The sequence below is a fragment of the Gallus gallus genome, chromosome 10 (assembly GCF_016699485.2).
Source record: "Gallus gallus isolate bGalGal1 chromosome 10, bGalGal1.mat.broiler.GRCg7b, whole genome shotgun sequence".
Lineage (NCBI taxonomy): Eukaryota > Metazoa > Chordata > Aves > Galliformes > Phasianidae > Gallus > Gallus gallus.
In genome coordinates, this window is record NC_052541.1 from 4,400,363 (window position 1) to 4,424,352 (window position 23,990).

At 42.9% G+C, this 23,990-nt stretch overlaps 1 protein-coding gene across 15 annotated transcripts in view; it reads right to left on the reverse strand.

The window, feature by feature from the left end:
* TLN2 (talin 2) overlaps nucleotides 1-20,473 on the reverse strand; it is a 141,851-nt gene extending 121,378 nt beyond the window's left edge. For 5 of the 15 annotated variants that reach the window (XM_004943745.5, XM_040706796.2, XM_004943744.5 and 2 more), the window contains exon 1: nucleotides 19,587-19,729. The gene's annotated coding sequence lies outside the window, so the exon portion shown is untranslated. Of the gene's footprint in view, nucleotides 1-1,790; nucleotides 1,886-13,898; nucleotides 14,466-19,586; nucleotides 19,730-19,878; nucleotides 20,164-20,365 lie in introns of those variants that run through there. The other 10 variants (XM_003641877.6, XM_046899232.1, XM_015279012.4 and 7 more) reach the window with 5 other exon arrangements.
* Nucleotides 20,474-23,990: the final 3,517 nt, after the last annotated feature.

Here is a 23,990-nt window from a genome sequence, read left to right on the forward strand (position 1 = left end):
TTTCCTATTCAGCACACACACCCAAAAAGCCACGAATCATCAAGCCAAAGGCATCATTAGTATTCAAACAGCATCACCCATTTCAAAGGCGTACAAAATGGAAAAGAACAATTTTGTTATAAGTAGTGGAAATTTTCAGAGCCTAGATGTCATGTTTTCTTCAATAACAGCTAAAAACCTATTAAATTGTCATCACTAAATTGTCATTATCAGTAACAGTCTAAGAATTCCAAGATTTTTTTTTTTAAAAAGGGCTATGTTATTAAACCGCAAGATAACACATTCTGCAGCACAGTTTGGGAAGAAGAATGGTGAAAAAAACAAAGATAGAAAAGGACCCCCATAAGTTTCCACTGTTACAAATAATGATTACAGAAGGGGATAACTTTGAAGATGACATCTTAAAAATGAATGGGTAAAAATTAAAACTTGACTCCTTTACGAGTATTTCAACATTTAATTCATATTTAAATGAAGGAAGCAGAGGGCTTAGTATGCAATCACAGATGTTTTCTGCTGACATCACTTCCCCCTGCTTCCTCTGCAAACATCCATTACAAGTAAAATTATCACCATGAGCTATTCTAGGAGAAAACTCCTGAGATGCATATTTACATGAAGCACCTTCTCACCAGAGTCTTCTGAACAGACGAACATCAGATAGCTTGTACTTTTGAAAAGGCACCATTTTTAAACAATGGATGTTTGAAACACTGAAAATATTTGTCTTCTTCAAATGCCTTATTGAGACATCCTAAAATTGATGTCTTTTACTCTTTCACGTTATGAGAACTTTAGCTAGTCCAAGCATACTGTCTGGACAACCAGTGGTAGCCAGCTGAACAAGAAACAGCTTTATGATTGCATCCCTACAATCAGCTTGGAGAGGGAGAATTCAGATCATGTTTCCATCCAGCAGCAGCTGATACAAAAGGAAAAGCTAGATTCATCAGCAACACACTCCTATCTTCGGTCTAAACTCTGTATTTACACTAGTCAGTAAACACAGATCTAAAATAAAACAAAACAGTTAAAAAGTGGCATATCAGTGTTTCCCTCTTAAAGTTACCATTGTGACCAGTTTTGAAGTGTTTCTGAAGGCATACTTCATGCCTTCAGAAAAGTTTAGCTATTTACATGTATATTGTTGAGCTTTACTGGTAAAAAGCAAGCGTAGCATCCACACACCTGAAGACAGGCACTGCAGCAGGTAGGTGGTTGCTTCACTTGCAGCTCCTCCTGAGCCTGCATCCTCCCCCCTTCCACCTTCCTTTCTAAGAAGCCGGTAGCAACACAGTTCCTCTTAACCAGGAGCAGTTAACTAAAAGATGTAGATTTCCTCTTCAGCAGTCATCCTTTCCCAACAATCCTTCACAAAAAATAGATGCTCCAGCTATATCTCCTCCTGTAACTCAGGAGTCAATCTCACCACCTCTAATTCTTACTGCACATTTAGTGCAAAACATATGCCGGCTTTTACACCTTCCATTGTTTTCCAGCCCTTTGTGTGTTTTGCTACCTGTAGCAATTGGACAGATCAGTACAATGGAAAAGGTGCTACAAAGGTGCGATGACAGAAGGACCAGCACAATAATAGAAAAGTGCTATAAAGGAAGGGAAGAAGATTGCTCACCTGTATCAAAAGATACAGGGTTTGCAGGGTAAAGCTTCACCAAGGAGGGATCTCCAGAAAGAGATCCTTCCCCAGTGGTAGTTAGCCCTTCAATGAGGCCTAAGAGAGGTGCAGCCAGGATCCACCTCTTCCAGTCACACAGCTGAATTGCTTTCACCTGTGCTCCCAGGGCTGAATGGGTCCTTTCCCCGGGTGCTCGATCAGCCGGTCAGGCCAGGACTCAACCGTTACCATACACTACATAACTTCTGTCTGCAAAGCAAAAAACAGAGCTCTGTCATGATCTTTAGAGATCTACTTACAGAAACAAATGCAAAGTAATGCTAAAAAGCTACAAATAAGTGATATACCAAGTAATTATTTCCATATTAAATGACATCATTTTGGAGATTGAGACATATCTATCTTAATAGTAAGTCTAGCACTCCGTAAGATCATGCAGTTTCATACAGGATGCAATGATCTTTGTAATACAGAACATAAGTATGGTACAGACTTGGACAATACCCTTCTGTCAGTGTAACAGATTTGACTGTACGTGGATCCAAGACTTTCTAGGACAATCACATGCAATCTCATGGCCAGTCAGCAGTGTTAGAATACAATAAAAATAATAATAATAAAAAATTCTCTGGGAAAGGTTTGGGGCTACCTGGAAACTTTTAAGAAATCATAAAGCTTTGAGAGATGCTTTAGGTAGATTTCCTGCTGTCATTTCAACTCTTCCACCATGACTCTAAGAATAACAACAGAGCTGGGCAGTGCATACCAGGAAAAACAGTCAAGCCATTACACCCCTCATTTACGTGGACACAGACATTTAGGATCAACTTGGCAAGCTGCTATCCAGTGAACGCAGGGTTATTAACAAGCACTTCAAAGTGTACTGGGTACTGACAGTAATGAAGCTGCCCACAAAGCATGTTAACCTCTAGTGGATTACCTTTGTTAAAAGAAAGGGTACTGGTGACAATCAACACTGCATAATTCTTTTCTTCTATTGACCTAAGGTTTTGCTAAAAGCATGTATGCTTATGTATAAAAAAAATAGGAATAATTAGTTCTGGGACCTCTTACCCAGAACTGGCTCTCTGAAATGAAGAAAGTAATGCTTATTGGACATTTAATTGAGAAAACTTAATTAGGACACTACTTGATTAAAATAATTTCCAACAGAATAAAAGTCCATCTGTATTTGCATGCCCTGACACATTGCAGTATGATGCATAGCAATTATAGCAATCTAAGTTATTACACAACTGTCTGGCTCTACTACAATACAGGTGAGACAAATCAAGTAGAGCATCCTGCCTATGAATCAGCATCAGCTGAGCTAATAAACCTCAAACAAACTGATTCTAACCTCAGATAAAAAAAACTAACCACCTGGAATAACAATGGCATGAAGTTTTCAGCCACTCAAATTCTGATGCACTATGCCAGTTGTAAAAGCAGTATCCTGTGATCCTACTGAGTATGTCAACTGCAATTAACTAAGTGCAGAACTTCACGTCATTTAATCAATATTTAAACTATCATTTCCAAAATGGCCTAAATCAGAAGGCTAAGCTGTAATTGGTACCTTAACAATATCAGCAGCGTACAGAATAGTCCATCTAGACAGTTCTTAAAAATGCTTAGCCAGTTTCTCTGCCAGTGACCAGAGTCCACGCAGTGAAATTCCTTTCAGAAGCATCATCTTGCTCTTCAGGAGCACACTTGGAATAAACTTCACAAGATTCAAAGAATAAAGTCTTCAAAGTCAAGTTCCCTGAAGCAGGTGCATTAACAACAATCTTCCTCTACAGCATAACTTCAAGCAACCAGGAACTCCCAACAGCAATAAAGCTAACTCAAATCTTTCACACTCCCATGGGAAAGGTCTGCAGAATCAATGCAAGACAAGACCTGCTATTGCTTCTACAGGCTCAATTAACATTCAAGACTGGTAGGTTTCAAACGCCCTCAGTAAATGCTAACTCTGTCCCTCTTGCAGCTTCTCCTCCTACCCTTCTGCAGTTCTGGAAATCCATCCAACGTTACCTTGCTCACTTCTCTCTAGAGCAGATAATCTCTCTCTACAGTGCATCGTAACAACGTTTCCACGTTTGCACCATTCTTCTCATGCTGACTTGGCTATGACTCAAAGCCTTTAAAACACAGGGTTCTTAGCTTGCTTCATAGCCATTTTCCCTTATGCATATAAAGTTAACTCAGCCAAGATAACAGCTCAATCAATGTCTCAATTAACAAATCACCAAATGGTATTTAAAAATTTCGTTAAAACCATTAATGTGGAAACCGCTGTATAACTCTGATGACTGCTGAGTCAATTGTATCTGCACTCAAAATGGATGCCTGAAGTCCTTCCTTCCCATCTTCTCCTCTCATCTGCTCCCTTTAGCTCCAGATGTGATGGAGGTAAAAAGCACAGACATTCTCAGAACAGTACTCAGAGCCTCTGAAGTCTGCCGTCTCGATGGCTTTATATAGAGTTACTGAAAAATCATTTGCTTTGCTTCTCATATAACCTGTGTTTAGTACCTCATAACAAGAACATTCATCACGGTTACAATGCCCATACCACTCAGCCTAGGTCAGCAAGCCAGTGAAAGATGGTTTACCCACAGCAATGGATGACGTTTGAGAGATGGCTGTTTTTCTCTTAGTGAAACTGGCCAAAATGTACAAAATGGATAAGAAAACTTTAAAACCTGTGAAACAGCAAGCTTTTCTTCAGCAGAAAACATATTTACCTTCTTCTCTTCTATCTTTTGCTATGTTCATTGGGAAGAGCCAGGAGAAGACAAAAATATGTAATAGAAATTAAATAAAGCAATACATAAAAAAAAACACTGATACACAGGAAAAAAAAAAAACTGTTAATTATTTCTAAACAACTTAGAGAAGAGATAGGGATGGTTAAGAAAGAACAAGTCTCCCCACAGCGTATTAGCTCCCAACTAGATTTTTTGTTTTAAACCTATCCCCTCTCAACTAAGTCTTAGGAGAGATAGAAATAACTATCAGGAAACACATCAACAGGAAACCAACCACTGCAAGTGTTAAATTGCATACGACAACTTATTTTAAAACAATCACAGAAGAAACTCAACAGTGTATACTGAATTCTGCTCAAATAACTACTTCCTTCTGAAGTGAAGGAGACATATCAGATTAATAACTCACACAGAAGAGCAGGATGATACCAGTTTTAGAAATGCGATGCTGCATAACCTGAACCCAGCTGAAGGGTCTAAAGTACACTTCATCTCCACAGCTATCTACACCCTAAGAAGCAGAACACTTTTATGAAGAGGAATAGATTCCCCGGGGGATTCAGATCTTCTCAGTTGGCACTGCGTCAGTCCCATCCTTCACTTTATCCAGCTATATCCAAGTTACTCAGAAGTCCCACAGTGCTAACCCAGCCTTTATGACTTCAATGAGTAAACACTCAAGCAAACATGCTCCAGAGAACGCAAGAAATAGCTCCAAGTGGTTCTCTAACAGATACAGTCATCGTTCAAGCCTACGATCAACAAAGAAGATCAAAGTTAGGTTACTCCTTTCACTGCTGTCAAGTATGCTGGAAAAGGTGAACTCACATGCTTGGTATTGCACATTACAATGAGCTTTTTCTGTCAAAGGTCTGTACAAATCTGCCTAACAGACTTCACGGTCACAGCTTCAGATCACAATCAGTGTTACATTCATACTCCTAGCTACAAAGAGCATTCATGGCAACTTGTGCAAAAGGCAGATGGCACAAGTTTCTCTCTTCCTTAAAACAAATCATCATTCTCACTTCCTCCCAAAATTCACTCATCTCACCCATTTCAGCTCAAGCCTTCTACACTATGAAATTTAATGTAATGAAAGTGGATTCATGAATAATTTATATAAGAGATTTCAGATAATTTATTGCAATGCTTATAGAAAACTTCAAGACGTGGGAAGGAAAAAAATGTTTTCTTAATAAATTGGATATGACAGCTGCCTCTACTTTCTACATTTGTAACCAAGAACAATTCTCCACAACTCAGACAGCATGCTATTTCTCAGCTGAAGAAATATAACCAGAGAAAATATATTCCTTCTATGCTGGTAGCTAAAGAAGCTAGATAAAGTGTACAGTAGCAAAAAATTCACCATCCCATCCTTAAAGAACTGGATACCAAGTGTTCCCAATGTTGACATAACTCAATTTTTTAAAGTAGCTCAAGTGTGACTGAAAATTGGATTTTTCAGATCTTATCAAGATGTTCTCTCATAGTTAAAGGAGCATTCTATATGCAGGTTCCCTACAAACACATGAACCTATCTTCTAGTCTCAGATTCTATTGGTGCCAAAGGTCTTCATCAGTATCAGTTTTAGCACAGGTAATTACACACCACAGACCTTCATGGACACAATAAAACAGCCTGGCTTGCAACAAAACCAGGAACGCTGTGCTGCTCTGGAATGATAGCAGGCTTTGTCCTCCTCCCAGCTCTCATTTAAGCCTTAGCTCCCGATAAATGCCACGGATACAACTATTGCAGCCTACTTCATTTAGCTGCAATAAATAGGGGCTTTGTTTCCAAGTCTGAAGAACAGAAAGAAGGCCCACCCCACGCATTTGTGAAAGCAAACTGGAATGCAACAGCATAAAGGTCTTCAACTATTAGTGGCTTCACATTTACAAAATACAGATTTGTTATTAACTTGTCAAAGCTGAAGACTTAATGCATTACCCCTTCTCCACCTTAAAAAGTACTGTATATACCACAAACATATGTACAAACAGCAAATAACAGATGCTTTTAGTCTACTTGACTGTCAGATAATTGCTCACATATTCAAATGCACATTGAGATCAGCAACTTCCACTGCACTGCAAAGAATCAGAAAAGCATGAATACTTAAAAGGTTGCATTGTACCTTTTCCCCCCATCTTATTCTGGTTATACCTTAAGATTTAAAGATTGTAGTCCTGTTTCCTCTGACCATTTCAAAACTCCCACTAAAACTTCCCTAAGAAATGTTGTTCTGCAACAAGCATAACTGAAAAAGGTGATACTTCAAATCTGAGACACATGCTTTCTGTAAGCATGGAAGGCACATGACTGCAGTACTCTAAGTGACAAGAAGTGATCACTGTTATTAACACCAGCTCTATATGCTAGACATTTTTAAGGGAAATTCCCAAATATATGGTCTGGAGAAGCAATAGTTTCAATTTTCACAGAAGCGTCATATTCAAATACATTTAATCAAAGAGGAGATAATGACTCTTGACCTATTCTTATTTTCCACAGACAAGGTATATGAGTGCAGGGGTTCTTCAATAACTTTAAAACGTAGAATGCTTTCTTGGAAAGATGAAGAGATAAAATATTATGGGGGAGAGAAAAGAATTGGCTAAGAAGTACGAAGAGAAGAGAGATGAGTTTCATTTAGCAAATAACAGTTGGGAAGTGGCAAATGAAAGTAACACTTATGGCTTAATAGGAAACATCTATGTAAACAGGAGCTGTAGTTAACAGAGGAGACGCTGGTCTTAAGAGAAAATTTTGGATATCAATCTTAGTGCTGAAGGCTATGAGGGTGATTCAAGTTTCTTGTAATCCTTTCTGAAAACAAAGGCTGCTATTCAACCCAAAAACCCTATGTTTAATATTTCAGCCATCTCAAAGTTTGTGACCAATAGCTGTATTCGTAAAAAAGTTCACAACCGCAGGACAGAACTCAGTAAAGCAGCCTCATTCGTCTATGCTTTCCTCACATTCCAAGTGTTTAGATCTGATGACAAATCAGATGAGCAGACTCCGGACCTCACCTCCATCTTCTATCGGTGACCTGTGTCAGGGTAGGAGGGAAGCTCCCCTAGATGGGCATTTTCAGCTAAGGAAGGGGAGAAGGCAGAGGAACCAGAAGTACTACGTGTAATCATCCTAATCCAAAGCCCTGGACTAATTACTAAGACTGCTTGTCTGTCACTGCCTGATACTGGGACCAAGCCCACCAACAGCTCCAACCACAGACACCAAACATTTCAAAATAAGCTGCACTGCTGCTTCTATAGCTTTACCAGTGGGTACAATAGCTGTTCTCACGTTTGGCACCATAATCCCTGTCCATTACTTCTCTTTAGGACAAAAAGAAAAACACAAAAACTAGTCTGGTTACACAGTTCTGAAAAAAATATACAGTGTAACCATGATGAAAAATGGCATTCCACCAGTGGTACTCTAAAAATATCAGGAAAATGAGTTCAATACACTATTTAACACGATAGCATAGAAAGAATTAAGTTTTAAGCCTACTAAACAGATAGATTCACCTCTCTGACAGAAGGCAGGTTTCAACACCTGAAACTGAAATAAAGAAGTAATTTGATCAAGAACTGTCCCCTACAAGTAGCAGAATAGGAAGTTACTGCCAATGTACCTTTGGGGAGAAAATTATTCTGGCTACTACCACTAACACCATGATCACCTAGGAATAGTTCTGTGTGTACAGACAAGGAATGAGCACTGAAACCAGTGATGAAACAGCGGACACATCCAAAGGACTGAGTTATCATTAGTTGTTGCAGCAGATTTAGCTCCAGCATTTTGACTTAAAAGGCATACGTAACAAAATTCCAAAGCTGTTAAATTACAATATCTCAAATGTCTAAGAGAGAATTACAATGTAATGACCAAAAAGATTGGTGTGGAGAGGTGGGGCCCAAGTGAAGGAGATGCTGTGCAAAAACAATCGGTGCTCACAATGACCTAGTTGTGCCACTCATGGAGAGGCTGAATCAGACCAATCTGATTTCATCTTCTCTGAAAAGAGTAAAAGGACAGAGAAGGATTGACAAGAGTCTACTCACAGCTCACCTTTTTCAGGCTAATTCTAATTTCTCTCTCAGTTTTACCACCTTGATTTGGGAAATGAGATAGAACAAATACCTAAGTCAGATTAGTTTCATTATCTCTTCAGTTCAGCCAGAAACCAAGCTTAGTCACATTTTCCTTTCAACAACCAAATCACACCACGCACAAAATACAGGCCTACCACTAATTTTGCTGCATTACCCCCCTAATCTGGTACAAAACATTTTACACTGCAACACAGGACATGTGCTTTTCATTCTGTTCATCAGAAATCACTGACTTAGGACTCAAGTTCCAATGGCACTGCTTTCAAAAACAACAATCAGAAGTGTTTTACGTAATCAACTAACACTTAATCACTGCAAAATCCAGAGATATAAGCAGCACAATCAGAAGATGGTGCGTAAGGGGAATGCTAGTAACTTAACCAGCTCACAGCTCAATGTATACTGGTTTTGGAGCACAGCTTGTTGAGGGCAGGAAGGCACAGCACACTGTAAGACAGAGTTGGAACATGAAAGCCATGAATGGAGTGGGGGGAGTTTCAGGGCAATCCCCTTGTTTCTCACTTCTATTTATAACTGAAGGCAAGTAAGGTCATTTCCAATTTAACACTCAGTTCTCAAAGCAGCTTCTGCTGGACAGGGAGAAAGTAACAAAAGGCAAAAAGTGGTAAACTTCATAAGCTATTCATAAACTTTGTAAGACAAATGGCACTGACTATCTACAAGACATTGGTGACCAAGTCATTACTTAGGGTTCTGTGCATTATTTATTTTAATGTCAAATTCAATGAACTCTGAAGTATCTAGCATGGAAATAAGGAGTAAAAAAGTAAAACTAACACTAGTTTCCTTATCAGCACTAAGAAAGAATACATTCTTCATTGGTTGGGCTTATTTGAAACTGCTGTTAGACTTCAAGTGTCCTTTGGAAAGCAGCCTTCAGCAGTTGGAAACATTCTTTCAAAGGGAGTCTCCAGCCCAACCTAGAAATGGAGCGCGAGATTAAATACAGCTTTATTTCTGCCAAGGTGGGACTCTTCACCAGACAGCAAACAAGACTCACCCCTAAACATGGTAAGAATTTATAGCAACTTTTCCACATGGTCCAATACCTGTCAATCCATGAATAAAATCCCTACCCTTACACAGAACATAATGAACTGAGAAGGAAATTGCATTAGTGACAATTATTCAATCTGTGCTGCTTAGTAATAAGCATTTCTCACCAGCATCTGGTAGGAGTTATTTATTGCAAACCATATTCAACCAAAACCACAAGGACTGTTTTCAGTATCAGCACCACGCAATTGAAACACATGCTCTCTAGAAAGCACAGCTAAGGGAGAACCAAAAAAGAGCAGGTACCCAGGCTGCGAGCAGTCAACTCACAAGGGAAAGACTGCTTTTCATGGAGCTCGGGTGCTCCAAGCTTGCTAACTGGACACTGAATTTTTGTGGGTTTCCCCAACAGCATTCATCTGAAGGCCTGAAACTGTCACCTAGCTATAGAGACGCAATCACCAGAAGTTTTACTGCAGTAGGATTAGCTCTTTCCAAAGCAGGATTCTAACTTCAGTTGTGCTCATTGTGCATTTTTGTTTTCACAAGCTGTACTTCAGCATGAGATATATTTTTGAATATTGGGATAAGTAGTAACAAAGAATAACTGACAATCAATCAACTTTTATCTTAAGTATATATCAGATAATCACAGTGCACCAAAAATGGGCTCCTTGTACTCCAGGAAGAAGTCAAAATCAGCAAAATCTTGTACTTTCCTCCTTTTTGCCACTAAACAGAAGCAAGAAACTCAGAAGCACACACTTAACAGTTCTTAACTGAGTTTAAACTGAATTAGCAACATAGAAAATCCTAAACAAGGCGCAAGTGGAGAGCAAGCCAGAAGCTAAAAACCTCATTGTAGGTTATTGAGTCAAAGCAACATTAATGCTCAGGAAGCTGGAAGAAATTTGTAGTTACATGTCACTGCAAGATGAGATCAGTTTTATCCCTAGTAATATATACATATAAAAGACATATCCCCAGGTAAAGCGGCCCGAATACACTGCTAACCTTTCCTGAACTGCTGGCTGTGAAGGTAAAATGCCATTAGGTGTGTAACTTAGCTCAGTATCATCAGGTTTGATTTTTAATATTCTCTGTTAGCAATGGTAATTCCCTCATGAAGGTCAAAAGCTGCACTTTTCTTATCAAAAATAACCAAATTTGTCATCGTAAAACATTTCAGTAAAATAAATCTTTGCACAAATGGTTTTCAGATTATTATGCCAACACATTTCAAACCCAAGCCTATAATAGGAAACGCTTCACATACTTATATGTTAACACCAGTGTTTAATACAATAGTCACGTTCACCTATACTGTCTGTTTAGCTTGCTAAACAGTTATTTCATAAAAATATGTTGCTACATTTGAATTATGATTTTATTACTTGCTATTCAGTGATGCTCTCAACAGCACTGGATTGTGAGTGCCATCTGTAAAGGAAACAGGATCCCTAGTACAGTAAGATTAGGCTTCATATTTGTTGAATAAGCTTAAAGTAACACCTACCATCAGTAAATCCTGATGGGGAACATCTGGAAACTGCTGTTTTTTTATACAATGATGTGAATATATTAGGTTTCCTGAGAAGAGGCATATTAAGAAGAATTTTTAAATTAACACTGATGGGCAAAATCTGCACTCTAAGCTTCTCTCGTGTCATCAGAACACAGCAATTCAGTCATTATGTTCAATGAATATAAAAAGGGTTAGGGAGATACAAGTTTAAGAAAGCTTCAAACTCAAGGTACAGGTCAATATCTGCCTTCAGAGCCAGTATTTCAGATCCAAACCTGATATTTGGGCTTAGGAACTCAATTTGCTATGGCACACAATTACTTATCCCTCAACCACCAAGGTCTCTGCCTTCACTTGTGATGAAGGAAACACATACCTATGCTGCTAAGAAGGGAAAAATCATCATCACTCAGCCAACACTACATATCCAATGCAAGGAAAAAAAAAACTGTTTCCTCTAGAGTCTCAACTTTAAATGTGCTGAAGGACCCCTATTGTCCTGTCCATATAGCTACCCCAACCCTGATCCCCAAAAAAGTCCCAGAGCCCACAGATTGGCTACAGGCTATAAGAAGAGAATGAAGTGTCACGTGGCAGGACAACTTGGCCTTAGACCACCATCCCTACCTTTCTCAGAGAGAGAATGAGAATGCAGAAACAACTGATCCCAGTAATTCACTGATGCAGGATGTGATAATTCTGTATAAGGGTTTACTGCAAAAAAACAGTACCAGAACACAATTCACTTGTGAACACTTCAGCAGCTTATGCACAAATAATAGCCCTCTTGCCACTGACTTGTAATAACCACGTTGGAGCATTCCAATCAATACCACAGCCTTACTATCCAACCGTTATCAACTTTTTATAAAGTTACTTTGCAATGTTCTGTATCTTAACGCAAACTTCAGCAGCTGCTCTGTGTGCACGCATGTGCGTCTACGTCAAGTCACTTTCCAAGCAGACCCTCCTACTAAAGCTAGAGCTTTTACAATTCTAAGCCACTTGGAAATCCCTTAAATATCAATCTCTACAATTTCAAACAGCAAATTCCCCCCAAGCACACTCATTGCCAGAGGCACAGAAGATAAAGCCTCATTTCCACAGCTTGCCCCCAGCGCCTCCATTCATCTGCCATGCAAAGCAGCGCCCATTGCTGCTTCCTGCTATTCATTCCTGCCCAAGAAGGAGTTAGGTCTCATAGAACAAACCTGAAGATAAATGTCACAAATAAAAGCAAGATAAGCTAAATCGGAGACACTTCCTACAAAGGAATTTAACTCTAAAAGGAAAAGAAAAAAACCCAACCACCTAACTGTAAACCACATAGAAATAAATGTTGGTACCATATAGTCAGAGCTTCCCGAGGTCTGTTCCTACACAGGGATGGGTGCTTACTGTACCTTGCCATGCAAGTACAAAGACCACAAGTAGTGACACTATCTTATTTTAAATAATAAGGTACACCTTGAGCAAGAAATTTTAATCCAGAGTTCAGTCAAGAAGAGATTAGTCTGTATCACTCTACTGTAAATCTTCAGTCTTCACAAAGCTATAACTACAGGTAAAAAGCCCTTCTCATTTTTCCTTTTATCCATGTAATTTCTGTGCTCATTCTACATTTTTCCTTTGGTTTTAACAAGTTCCTCATAAACAGCTGAAAAAGAAACCACCTGTTTAGCCTTCCCTTTTTACTAAAGGTCTGTTATCTACAATCCCACCTTGTTTCTGCATCCTCTTCAGGGGCTGAAGTTGTATTTCATTCCTGACAACCCACATGACAGCTATAGAAAGCCGAGCTGTACACGGAGATGCACTTTTTGGGTGGGTACCAAGACAGTATTGGAGCCTGATAGCAGATGTTTAGCAGGTACTTGAAATTTATCTTTAAGGGAAGCTCTGTAGCTTCAGGATGAAAACGGCGCTGTAGTGGCTGCTAAACAAACTGAATAAGAATTGCTGGGGCTTCTAAGAAGTCCCAAACAAAAGAAAACACTAAAAAGTGAGACTACAATCACTTAAGAATGCTTATTTCTACAAGTCTACCTGGCATGACCCGAGGCCACACTTCACAAAGGGGCGCTCATTAAACTTAGAATGTTGTCACAACACACAGAGGTCACATTACCAAACACTACCTTTTAAATACAGGAATGTGAGGTCAGCAAAGACGAGGAATTCTAACCAGGGAAATGCAGCAGTGGTTTAGGGCCCTCTGTAGCTGTGATCTTGCCCAACTCAGTTCCACTCTGGCCCTAAGAAGCGCTGTTATGCATTTCATGCACAGATTCTAAGGCAGATCTAACATACAGTTATGCATAGAGACTGAATCCTGAACACATCCATCCAACACCTGAGCAAACAGACTCCAAATCCCCCACCCTGCCCCGCTTTGATCATCGGCAGTTGAATACAAATACCACCACCACTCATGGCCTCACCGGTAGCTTTCCAGTTCCCAGGTGAGGAAACTGGTTACATAACACTTACACCGATCTAGTTCACAGAACAAGACAAAAATAAAAACAGGGCTTCGTTGCTCGGGTGTAGTGCATGCAGAGCAAGGAGGCAGCACCCAAAATCACAGACTAAAGTGAAGAAATTAAGAACAAGCAAGAGATCTTAGATCTTACCTAACTGCAAGACAGTGAAACCCAGAAACAACTAGATCCACACCGATGGGCTATGGCATGTCATTACCATACTGTCAGCAGTGATAGAAGTAAATGCCTCATAGAGCCAAGGAAGACAAGATAACAGACAACCACGAATGGTAAACATGTCTCTCTAAAGACAAAACAGCACTCACCAATACAGCACGTGTTAATCCATCTGAACTGATCCCATACATGACCATATCCTCTACATACAATGGCCTCAGATAAGACCTATTTGACTTTGCAGTTCTCCTCTCCTCCTAATACCTGGGTTTGCAGTACTTTATTTGTAGTCTGGCCTGTCCAATATCACATGCAAAATTTAGTTAACCACTTTCTTCACAGGTTTCAGTCTTCTCTTCAGTTATGCTTCTCTGGTCCCCTTCAGCTGCTTTTAGGTCTGGTTAGAATCTCACCGCAGCCGAACACGTAATTCACCTCCAGTCAGACTGACTTAGACATTACCTCCAACTGCAAACACAACAACGGAACTTGACTTATTACTTTGTAAAATCTATAATTTCCCAGAGGGTGGGTACGTAGAAGACCTCGGGTTCTCCTTTAGGGTCTCTGCATCCTCAGCAAATGCACATAACATTTCCCAGGTGTACTATCAACCTCGCAACAAAACGATGTCATTTTCCACAGTCCCTGCCTTTTTAGAATGAGGCTGGGCATTTCTCTCTCCCTCCCTGTAACACTGCCTTCAGAGATATCCTAACTTAGGAGGCTTGTCACTGGTTCCTTCTGCCTGCCCCTGCATTCCTGTTATGCAGCAATGGTGACTACTTGATCCCTTCCTCAGATAGCTCAGATACCTCTTGCTAGTGGCAGATGTGTCTTTATACTGTGAACTTAATTAATACAAGATAACTTGGTAGTCAAAAATAGGAAAATTACAAGGAACTACAGAACTTGCAGGCTACAGGGAACTGCAGCACCCAAGTTCTGATTCCTGATCTCATTTATTTACACGTTCATTGACAACACTGCTCATGAATTTAGATCATTTCCTATTACTTCAGTGTTTTTACCTTGTCTAAGTTCTTTCAGTTCCATACCATGATCACATTCCTGCTTCTGCTCTTCCCATTAGATTACTATCAGTCTTTTTCTCATCTGGGACTATCTGCCAGAAATTCATTACCTGCCTTTGAAGCTTCCATTCTCCTCTTTCCCTCTGGCAATTACCATCTCGCTGTTTCCCCTTAGGCAGAATTTGGCTTATTTTAATTGGACAGTCAGAGGTACCTGCCACCAGTACCCTTAAGGTACTGGTACACATTTGAACCTGATTTTTTACCACCAGTAAGTTTTCCAAATTGTTCCGTGCTTACATATTCCATCTACATTCAAACCCTCCAGGAAAAAACAACACAGCTCCCCTACCTCTGCCAACAGGTAGACTCCACCTGAAACAAAGGGAAATTCACCATCTTACACATACCAGCTCCCAGAAAAGGTAAGAAATCTGTCGACATACATACATACACTGAGGGAAGCACTGCGCAGCACTGAAGGCCCTCCTACACTGAAGACAACCCTGTTGTGTAATAGGCTCCCACATCACTCAGCAGGAATACTCTACAGTAACAAACGCCTCTCCCTCAGCTGTTAAAAAATGTAAATTGTTATTCACCTTGAAAAACTAAATGGTCCATGTAATACCATTGATTCTTTATCAGTTTAAGTGTTATTTGCTGTGATTTAGAAGAGTGTGACCCTCCCGGCTTCTTCCTGTGTTAAGCGTCACTTTTCTATAGAAGTAAAATCTCAATCTTGCAAAAGCTGCCAAATGGAAAGACACATGGTCCATTTACCATTCCCTGCAACTCACATTGCTTCCTGCTGCCCAAACACAGAAAGCTGAGCTACCTACTGAGAATGCCAGCGAGGCAGTTCCAAGTGCCAGGCTGACCCACCCTGGCAGGAATTCAACTGGTTGCTGCCAAGAAAAGGGACTCCAATTAAGAAGCCAACATCATAGTACTGTACAGATATTTTAAGATACCATATTATTGTATGATCACCCTCACCCTGTAAAGGCAGCCAGCGTGTTTTCTGGCTAAAAACAAACAAAAAAAGAAGCACTGGAGTTTTGAGAATTGAGGGGGTGGATCTCTGGGGATGGAATCCCAGCTTGCAGCTGGAAGTGGAAAACATCAAAATGTTATCACAATTGCTTCAAGTATGCAAGCTAATTCAAACTCAATTCCAAGATAAGCATGTGTGCACACAGCACACCCGGGGAAATGGCTCTGACACAGCCATGACATGGGTTTTCAGCAGCATTAACAGGGACAGCAATCTAGAACGTTCAGTGTTCACAGTTACAAGCTTGGCACCAAACGTAACCACAGGCTCATCGCCACCACCTCATTCCCAAGCCTCACTCAAAAGGCATCTGCTTATTACACTCAGAGATGGAAGGACACAATTCTCTAACCCTTGATCAGACCCAGGACTGCAGCACCATGTGGACTGGCCCGGGCCTTGCAGGGCTTTGGCTGTCAGTGGCTTGGGCTCCTTTCAGCATACCTAGATTTTTCCCTTTTTTTTTTTCCCCCTTTCCCCAGTTCTTACTTTTTTCCCTAAGAAAGGAGTTATTATACATTATTAAATGACAGCAATAAAAAAAAAGCTTAAAAGCAACGCGATGTTCATACTCATAACAGCCTCATGCATAGAGTTGCAATGGCCGAGGCTATTATGCTTCGCACAGCTCTGTACTCAGGAGCTGGGTTAGTCCAAAAGAAAAGCTCTTCTCTCTCATTTACATTTCCCTGCCACTTAAAGTTCCTCAATTTACTTCACATTCTTATCACAGTGTGTGGTCAAAAAGAAAATTCCAGAAGCAAAACCCTGCATTCCCCTTCAAGTACAAACAGACAGGGCTATCAGAAACCACGTCCAGCCATACAGCAGTAACATTTGTTCCAACTGACATACTGTAACCCAGAAATAAAATCTAATATGCAAAACTCAGCACACTGGGACCGCCTCCCTCCACTTCCAACAACACACAACTGTTCTGTTTGCTGTTCTCAATTTGCATCAGCACTCTATTGTCTGCAGAAACACGTATAAACAGACTTGCCAAATCTTGACAGGATTCATGAGCAGAGGAGAAAAAAAAAAAAAAGAACTTTTGAAAGCTGAATACAGAGCTCTCACACATCTCTCCCTTTGCTAATTATATTCCAGTGCAAATGCAGCATCTGGATAAGAAATTCTTCACAAGAAATGGCCTTCATTTAAACACATCAGGACATCTACATAGCTGGCAATTTCTTCAAAACTCCAAGGCTTAGAGAGACAAGGAGCTGAGAGCCGCTCCCAGCAGTGGCTTTGGTAGCTTAATGCTAACATAACGGATTGGAATGATGCGTCAGTGTGTGTCCTCTCCAACTCAGGATATTCTATGCTTCCATGCTATGCTTCAGCAAATGGCGCTGCCCGCACTTTATCACAAGCATACAACACTGCTATCACAGCAGCTATCTGACACTGAAATGCCACAGCAAGGGATGGAGGTGGCTGCCTGTACTACTGTTGAGCTGTGATGACTAATTAAGAACTAGCATTTCTGGAAGCTGCCCAGATCTTGCATTTGCACAGATTTTATAGATATATATTGGATAGGTAAGCACACAGATTAACACAGTACAAACATTAATGCTTCAGATCATCCTTGCCATGCTGAGTCAACTTTTTTGCAGAAGCCATATCAAACGAGAGAAAGCTTTTCTTTTTCACAGCAAACTCTAAGCCATCAGGAAGACCATGCAGATCTAGGGATGCCACAGCCAGATATATCTCTCAAGCCCACATCTCTCTCTCTCCAAGAATAAAGATAAAAATAAAAAAAGAATCAAATAGACTGCAGTGCTGTATTAGACTATTCAGTTATATTTTTAACTACAAATGCCTTTTCTAATCTAAGCAGAATTTGGTGATTAAATGCACTGGCATACGATGAAAGAAGTCTAAGTAAAATGCATAACAAACCAAACTCAGAGTTAAAGTACTTAATTCTTTGCAGTCCAAATGCAAATTCATCTTTCCTGGTATCTTCCACTCCTAACCAACTATGTATCCATCACACACTCCAAAAAACCTCTCACCCTCTGAGGCACTACTATAGTCCAATGGTAACATTTCAAATCAACTTAAATTAAGCCATACCACATTCCATTGCATGATATCATGCAACAGATGTTACACTCCGAACACACAGGACAATTATGTAGAAGTATTTCAGGGAAAGTGCCACTATTTGGGTGATAAAATGTATGGGTAACCCATTAAAAATTGCCATATTCTTTATGAAGTTTAACACAAAGGTTCAGAACTCAAATACTGACCAAGTTTGTCACAGTAACCCAGAGACTCCAAATGACAACCAGAGTGCTCTTATCTTAGTTTGGCTCAGTGATTTTGCCACCAACAGATAAGCTGGAAGAAAAATTCAGCTCTTCAGCAGTCAGCAGCTAAAGGAGCCATCGTGAAGTTCACGTGAAATGTACTTCCCAGAGGAAAAAAGCCTTTTCCTAGCTCTGTGGTAACCTACAATCTCAAGGCATTGCCCCAAAAATTTCATACTTTGAAGGTTAGAGGGGAAGTGGTTCGGACAGCTTTATTCACTGCTAACCAAGCTAACAGCTGCACTGATTGCAGAGCCTCTGACCATTACCTAAACGCGAAAGCTTTCCACATCCTGCCATTTGTAAGGTATTCCTGCCTAACACTGAAGCTTTCACTTGTACTTAGAACATACATATGGCCGTACAACTGAAAATAAATGTTGTTTTATTTAAGCAAGAGCAATCTGATAGACCTGTTGTGTGTTTGCATTTAATCACACGGACATTTTCCATAGCTAATGGGCTGCCTCAACCACACAGACCTCCTGATGCCCTGAATTACTGAGCCGTGCTTTCAAACTTCGAGCTGGCTTGAAACTTAACAGGCTCAGAGTTGGCTCCAAGACACAGGTCTGTAACATAAGCTTTTAAACAAGTTGGAGTTTTTGAATGAACGTTCCCATTATCTTCTCAGATAGACACCGTGCAGCGGCAGGGTTTTAACACGCTACAAACCACGCGGAGCAAACCAAGTGAACAGAAGCGCTACGGAGGCGCGTGCAGGGCAGCAATGGGGCAGCGACGCCCTGGGCACGCAGGACCGCAGCCACGAGGTGGGCAGCCCACGGCCCGGGCCGGCGGGGCAGGAGCAGAGCGCTGGCGGGCAGCACCCCGAGCCGAGCCGAGCGCGCCCCCTGCTTCCCTGCCCACGGGAGGCTCCGCGGGAGCGGCCCCCGCCCCGCCTCCGCGCCCCGGCCTGCGGGAAGGGGCACGTGCACACGCGCGTGGTGTACCGCGACGGACACAGGCGTGCACACGCGAGGTACGGGCGTCCTTGGGAGGTCGCCGCTTCGCGCCGCGCTGCGAGGATTTTCCTCCACCGCGGCGCGTGGAGGCTCCGCGCGCCCACCCGCCGCTCAGTATGAGGGGCTGCGGCTCCCGCTCCGGGGAGGATCCCGAAGGAGCCGGGGTTTCCCTCGCGCCCGGTCCCGCTCCCGGCGAGGGGGAGGCGAGACGGAGCCGCTCGGTCCCTCCCGGGGCTCGGCTCTCCCGGCGGCCGCAGCGCTCCAACTTGTTGGGCGGGCGGCGTGCACCGCAGCGCCGAGACGCGGAGCCAGGAGCGGCCGAGCTGCCGCATGCTCGGGGCGGCCCCGCGCTCCGCCGCGCAGCCCGGCGCGGAGCCCTCCCCTCTCCGCGGCGCAGCGCGGACCGACGCTCCGCGCAGCGGTCAGGATGGGGGTCCGACAGGGCTCCTACCGACAAGGGCGTTACTGCAGCATCGCCTCGCCTCGCCCCGCCGCCGCTCGTCTCCTTCCTCCCTGCCTTCCTTCCTCCCCTCTTTCCCCCCGCTCCCGCCGGCTCCGCAGCCGCCGCCGCTGCGGACTCCAGCGCAGACCCCCGCCGGGAGGACAGGAAGCGCGTCATCACTCCGGGACCGCTCCGCCGCCCTCCGCCCGGCTCGCGGCGCGGGCAGCCTGGGCGGCTCGCCCTCCCGGCCACAGCGAACGCGGCTGTCCCCCCCGCCCGGCGCGCGGGGCCCAGCCCGTACCTGGGCGTGAGGCAGCAGGCTGAGCGCGGCCCTCGCTGAGGAGATGCGGCGGCGCCTCTCGCGCGCGCCCGTCCGCGTCCGCGGTTACGGGGGGCGAACGGCGGCTCCCGAAGGAGAACGAGAAGGGCCGGCAGATCTCCGCACGTTCTGCCGCCCGAAGGGGAAGGAAAAAAAAAAACCAAAACAAACAAACAAAAAAAAAAAAAAAAAACGAGTGGCGAGGACCGAACCGGGCCCGGAGAGGCGGCCGAACCGCGCGCCGCCGCCGCTCCCCTCAGGGGCTGTGAGGCGCCTCCCGCCCGCGGCTCCGCGCTTCCCGCCCGCACCGCCCCGGCGCGTGGCACCGCCGCTGCGAGCCGCGCTGCTGCAGGAGCCAGGGAAGCCATGAGTCCCCTCGGCGTCCTCCGTTGCTGTGCCGGTGGTTGCCATACCAGGACACCTGTATTGACAGGAGAAAGGGGATGGCTTTGCAAATGAAGTTCCTTACCTGAAATACCGCCATATAGGCGAGGCCTCTGTCAGCACAGCTGTCGTTCAAAGTCACACACCCAAGTAACGGAACGCAGTGCAGCTGAAGCACGTCAGACCTGTCTCTGCAACCGAAGCAAAGAGCCACGCCAGCCAGCAGCTTTGGGCCTTCAGAAGAAACTGAGCTGCTTGAGTGCACAAGCTGAACTGTTTTGTTCGGTTTGCACTGCACAGTGCTGTAACAATCCATGAGAACATCATCATAATACACACCAATATAATAACGATATTGTAACAGTAACAGATCTATCAATTGGCCCTTCCAGGAATAAGTATTTGTTATTTCAGCTGTGAGAAACAGCCATACTCGAGCTGCAGCTTATCCAGAGAGCACACAGACAGGTTGCTGGCTGCCTCACATCACTTCAGCTCACTGAAGCTTGCAGGTAGGCACATTTCTTCTGGAAAAGAGCAGCACCCATACAGATGAGCCCAACCACGCTCACAGTCAAGCACTTGCATCATCCAACACCTCTTCAGCATTCCCTGCAAAGCTTTTGCCTTTTTGGTTCTACCCAGTTCCCACTTGGCTCCTGGAGCACAGAATCACACAGCCATGAGCACACCCCACCCCAAAGCAGGTTCCCTACAGCACCGATACATAGGGAACTACCCGAGTGGGCTTGGAGTATCTTCAGAGAAGCAGACCCCACCACCTCTCTGGGCTGCCTGTTCTGGTGCTCTGTAACCCTAAAAGCACAGCATTTCTCACATTCAAACAGAACTCCCTGCGTTCCCATTTGTGCCCCTTGCCCTGTTGCTGAGCACCACTGGACCCCAAGCACCCAGCCCCTTCCCCTTGGCACCACCCTTTTATATACTTACGTACTGCCTTTGCAGTAAGTGTGCTTTGTCAGAGCAAGGGTGCAGCAGCCTGCTGTGCTCCTGGGACCAAGCTGGGACTGGCAGATGATGCCAGGGGTGTTCTCCAGCAGTGTGAGGTGAGACAGCAAGGCCAGGTGCGTGCATCCAGCCTGAGAGGCAGATGTTAAGCAGCCCTCAAACCCAGAGGAATGAAACAGCTACATAAACCATCTGTAAGTGCTGCCTTGCTCATTCAGAGCCCTGCATCAATCCTTCTATTGAAAATATTTTAGGATTCTACTACTTAAAATGGTCCGCAGAGGACAGCAATTCAGTGATGCTTCAGGCACAGCGGAGCTTAGGTGTGCATGCAGGGCCTCCTCTGCTGTGTGCTGTGAGCAATGTCCTAAGCTGCCATCCCAGATACATTTTAAATCAAGAACAAGCCCATTAAAATGCAGCACAAATCATACCCAATCATGTAAATTAGAGTGTGTGTGTATGACTATGTCAATGAACATATGCATTTCCACTGTGGTGTGGCAGATTGAGAAAACTGACAGTGATAAAATCATCTTCCATTTTAAAAATGAGTGTTCTGCCACTTAGCAAGATAGTTCAATCACCTCCATGGAAATGACATCACTTACAGGGCTCAGGAAGCACGATTCCTGCAGGATAAACCGACTGGGCAAAAATAAATAACAGCACTAACCAACCAAGCAGCTAGTAGAGGCTGGGGCTAAGATGTGATCAGAGCAAGAACTGCATTAGAAGGCAAAGAAAGATGAACCAAAGAGGAATAGCTAAAAAATAATGGCATTTCTATGGAGTCCAACTCATTCTTGAAAGGACCCGGTCAGCCCTGGGAGCACAGGTGAAGGCAACTCCTCTGTATGACTGGAAGGAGTGGAGCCTGGCTGCACCTCTCTTAGACCTCATTGGAGGGCTGACTGCCACTGGGGAAGGATCTTTTTCTGGAGACCCCTTCTTGGTGATGCTTTCCCTTGCAAATCTGGTATCTTCTGATACAGGTAAGTGGTCCTCTTCCTTTATAGCAGCTTTCTATCATGCTGATCCTTCTGTCATTACACTTCTGGTGAAACACCTTTTCTATTGCACTGATCTGTCCAATTGCTACAGATGTGGCTCTGTTTTCTAGGAAGTAGCTAGTCCTTAGTGTTCCATGGAAACATGTATGTGTTTTGTTATTCTAAAATTCCTGATATTGCAATGTAAAAATCCCAGTTTGCTAGGATATTAATCAAGTGTGGGGTAAAATGACTGTTATTCCTTTCAAGAGCTTACTACTGAACTCTGTAGTGGTACTCTGGAGTGTGATAGATGAATAGAAGTAGCACCTTAGTAGTTTGCTTTCCGTACTCTTGTTTGTATGTGCCAGCAAGCTAAGGTATTGCTGATTATTTGTAAGTGCTGTTGTGAAGAAAACTCTTAAAAGCACATGATGGTGACTGTGTAAATGCCTTCAAAGGTATGTGAAGTTTTCATTATAATATCTCTGGTAGTAATTAATTGTACAGCTATTACAAAGGTAGCTTGAAAGAAGCCTAAAAAACAACTTTTGGGACCTTGCTATTGTAAGGTGAATAGGTTATTTGAGACTGTTGTAGCATTATCTCCTGCCTTAATTATTTTAGCTAACATCTCCATATAGCTGGTATTGATGTTCTACCAGCTCTGGTAGAAGGCTTCTTTGAGAACTCTGTCCAGGTCTGTAGTGCTAATTCAGTTGACTTCTATCTGTATTTCTCTTTTGTCATAGTAAAGAATTAAATCATGGTTCTGGCTGTGCAGTTACTGTTAGAATAACTCCATAGCTATTGTAACTATTATCTCATTCTGTTTTTACTACAGTAAAAGTCTTAGGTATTCCTGAAAAGCTTGTTAGTTCTCTGTACTCCTGTTTGTGTTGCTACTGCTTCGTGTATGATTTTCAAGATCTGGGATGGCCCTTCCTATGTCTTTTACTTTTCATTTGTCCCTATATCTAGGGAAAAACAAGACAACAGAAAAAGCACCACACAAAAAAATATTCAGCCACTTCTGAATTAGAGAATGCATTTACGGAGTTAATATTCTCAGTAAAGAATACTGAAGGCCAGAAAATAGAGAACACATTTTGGTACCTAATCTAAGGGGAAGGGCAGCTTCAGAGGCTCAAAACGCATGAAGAATAGGATTGTTATTCAGCTTTAGTTCCCACAGAAAATGTCAGTCCCAGTGAAGTTAATGGGACACAGATTTGGCAATGTGTGAGGTCAGGAGACTGAGAGCAAAGCTAGTCCCCTCTGTGTTGCATCTTGCATAGTACTCGGACTGAAAGGGTCACGAATGGGTGCCCCAGCAGTCTGCCTGCCCTCATGCACAGCATCTGTATCATCAGAGAAACGAATGCCACAGCAGTGGTATGCTCTGTAATGCTGTCCCTCAGAGGGCCTTTTGTTTGTAAGCTCCCTACGGCTTCTGACAAATATACTTTAGCATCAGTGTTTGTGGCTGAACTACATTCTGATCTGATGAACGCTTCCAGGTTTTCAGAACTGTTGTGGGAAGAGTTGGAGAACATGTGCTGTGGTTGTTGTCTGCAAACTCATGTGCGTCTAAGTGATAATTCTCAGTGTGAACAGTGAATAACAATATTTGGGCTCCAGATACTCTGGAGAATAAATATACACACTTTGTGGTTGTTTTTAAAGGCACCAGCTACACTAGTGCTTATTTTTCCGGAGTTCAGCCCTTTGCTTTTCTTTCCCATAGCC